We start from the raw sequence: 3,423 nt of genomic DNA on the forward strand, positions 1-3,423 counted from the left end.
CTTAATTTATAGCCACAGTTGTTATTTATGATGTTATAGCAATACAGATAGAAAGTAGATTTCTCTCACATATAAATAGTTAAATGTACTTGAAGGAATCTATCTTAGTATCCCTTTTTAAAACTTGTTCCTGTTACAAATCGTTTAATTCTACTGTTTCACAATTATTAATTGAGCTTACCTTTATGCCTCAGAAACTATTAGATTCTGGCATCTAACAGATAATACATCCACTGTGGAACTCATCATTCAGTGAGAGACACACATGTAATTAGATAACTATAGTTCAGGTAAAAGGAGTTTGTATGCAAGTTCATGGTTGACATGGCAGGAATGGTCAACTCTGAGTGAGGGTTTCAGGAGAAGCTTCAAAGAAGAGACATTTGAAGTTGGGTCTTAAAGAGTACATAAAGGTCTTCCAAATGGCTCGGCGCCTGTAGCTCAAGCAGGCTAAGGCGCCAGCCACATACACCAGACCTGGCAGGTTCAAATCCAGCACGGGTCTGCCAAAGAACAATGACAACTACAACCAAAAAATAGCCGGACATTGTAGCAGGTGCCTGTAGTCCCAGCTACTTGGGAGGCTAAGGCAAGAGAATCGCTTAAGCCTGGGAGTTGGAGATTACTGTGAGCTGTGATGCCATGGCACTTTACCTAGGGTGACAGCTGGAGGCTCTGTCTCAAAAGAAAATACAGGTACAGGTACACAAAAGAAGGAAGGAGTGATGGGCCTAACTAATTGGAATAATACATAGGTACAGAAGTATGAAGTCATCTGGTACATTTGAGGAACACTATTGCTCCTGTGTAGCAGGGTCATGTGAGAGACAATTCAGAAAATATGACTGATGTGAAGTGTTTATATGAGAGAATCAGTAAGATTTAGAGATCTATTGAAGATGGAGGTGAAGAAGGACCCCAGAATGATTTTCTTTGGTTTCTAAACTGCCTATCTTGGCAGAAGTATTGCCTTGCCTGGAATGGGGACACAGAATATGAAGTAGATTTGAAGGGGGAGATAAAGATAAGTAAAATCAGCTTGTGGCAAAGTTTTAAGATACCTCTTTGGTTACCTTTCTTTGGTTGTAGATTCTAATTTACCAACTATTTTCTTAAAAATATGACAATGAAAATTGAATACAGCATTCTAATTATGATCTGATCCCTGAACAATGCAATATTGTTGTTCTCTTTGACTTGATTTTTTTTTAAGGACTTTCATCACAGAGTTAGTTGAAATTCAACTAAAAACCCTGTGTTTTTTAATTGTCAAATCGTGTCTCCCTCCCATTTAAAAAAAATTAGATATCAGATTTTATATTTATCTAATAGCATTATTCATTCATTCATTCATTCAGACATAGTTTTACTCTGTTGACGAGGCTAGATTACCATGGTGTCAACCTAGCTCATACCAACTTCAAACTCCTGAGTTCAAGTGATCCTCCTGCCTCAGCCTCCCAAGTAACTGGGACTACAGGCACCCACCACAACACCCAGCTAATTTTTCTGTTTTTAGTAGAAACTGTGTCTTCCTCTTGCTCAGGCTGGTCTCAAATTCCTGAGCTCCAGGGATCCTCATGTCTCAGCCTCCTGGAGTGCTAAGATTACAGGTGTGAACCACTGCATCTGACCTCCCAATAGCATTTTCTATCTTCATTACTCTTCACATACTTCTCTGATTTCTGGGAACCTACACTTTCAGGCTATATTCTTTTTTTTTTGGAGACAGAGTCTCATGATGTTACCCTTGGTAGAGGGCCGTAGCATCACAGCTCACAGCAACTTCAAACTCTTGGGCTTACACAATTCTCTTGCCTCAGCCTCCCAAGTAACTGGGACTACAGGCACCAACCACAATGCCTGGCTATTTTTTTAGTTGTAGATGTGATTGCTGTTTGTCAGGCCTGGGCTGGGTATTCTTTAGAACCCACCAGCTCTGGTGTATGTGGCTGAGCTACAGGCGCTGAGCCCCAAGCTATATTTTTATCTCTGAATCTTTATTGGTGAGGATTTCTGAAGATTGTACTTTATTTCTCTTCTCAAAGTACCCTATGTCTTGTTCACACTGAAGGCCCAATTCAAGCTTAATGCTGTGAATTTTCTATTCCTTACGAGTGCTTTTTCCCTCTTTGGCCTCTTATAACACTTATTCTTTTCTTTTTTTTTTTTTTTAATATGGAATGCTTCATGAATTTGCATGTCATCCTTGCACAGGGACCATGCTAATCTTCTCTATATCGTTCCAATTTTTAGTATATGTGCTGCCGAAGGGAGGACTAACAAGTCTTTACCTAAGACCTTAATCTACTTTGTTTTAATGGTTGCTTAAATGTTTTGATATGCTGTCAGTATTTTTAGAATTCTTCTATATTGTCAAAATGTAGTCTTTGAAGGAGTGGCCAAATTTTTATGTTATAGGTTACTTGCCCTGGAAACTTAATAAGCTCTTATAAAAGTAGATAAATGAGATATAGAACTTCCTGAAATCTTTATTGGCTATATATTCATAAAGTCTACACAGATTGCCCCAATAATTATACAATAACTTAAAACTCCATCATACCTTTCAAATAGGGCTTTCATTACACTAAAAAGCTTCTTATTGCCCTCTTGTGAAGAAAGGTAATACTGCCATTTAACAGGGATTTTTTTTTTAAATCTAAATTTCATGAAGACTAACCTTTTTCTCACTTTTAGGACTTCTTTGTATTCTTTAGATTCTCAAGCATAATTATTTATGGATATTTTTTCCTTTAGTGTGTTTTTGAGGTGAATATGAAATACTGATTACTTATCAGAAGTTGTACTGCTGCATTTTGCTAAATTTTCAACCTTAAAAACAAAATAATTTTTGATGAAGTGAATGGTACACTATCCTGTTTAACTATTTGGAAGCTACATTGGAGTTTTAATATCTGTTTTCTCTATGATTAAAAACAAGAAATAAAATATATGGTGGATGTATACTGTGGCATACTGCTCAGCCATAAAAAAATGGTGATGTGGTATCTTTCTGGACAACCTAAAGGGAGCTGGAAACCATTCTTCTAAGTGAAACATCACAAGAATGGAGAAACACAGGTACTCAATACCAAATTAGAACTAATCAGTCAACGCTTAAATGAACATATGGAAGTAAATATGAAGTGGGGAGATTGGTAAATTTACAACTATCGAGTACAGTGCATGCTATGTGAGTGAAGGGCATGCTTATGTATATAACTTTGACTCGATCTGTACAGAAACAAAAAAGTATGTAAACCAAACATCTGTGCCCCTTAACATTCTGAAATTAAGGGAAAAAAAGACCAAACAGAAAAGTTACAGAATTTTTTTTTTCAGTTTGCTCCTTGATAATATAGAACTTGATAGTAAGAATGATGAGTAGTCTATCCTCCCCTTCTCTTCCTTCCTTTCCTA

General features: G+C 36.9%; 1 protein-coding gene and 1 non-coding gene across 2 annotated transcripts in view; one reads left to right on the forward strand and one right to left on the reverse strand.

The window, feature by feature from the left end:
- Positions 1–3,423, forward strand: part of LIN52 (lin-52 DREAM MuvB core complex component) — a 119,048-nt gene that overhangs the window by 89,397 nt on the left and 26,228 nt on the right. The gene's annotated exons all lie outside the window — the stretch shown is intronic.
- LOC111724252 lies at positions 2,173–2,280 on the reverse strand. Its single transcript, XR_002772582.1, has one exon. It is a non-coding gene; the product is annotated as a U6 spliceosomal RNA (small nuclear RNA).

This window comes from Otolemur garnettii, unplaced genomic scaffold (assembly GCF_000181295.1).
Source record: "Otolemur garnettii isolate 467f Iridium unplaced genomic scaffold, OtoGar3 scaffold00020, whole genome shotgun sequence".
NCBI classification, from domain to species: Eukaryota; Metazoa; Chordata; class Mammalia; order Primates; family Galagidae; genus Otolemur; species Otolemur garnettii.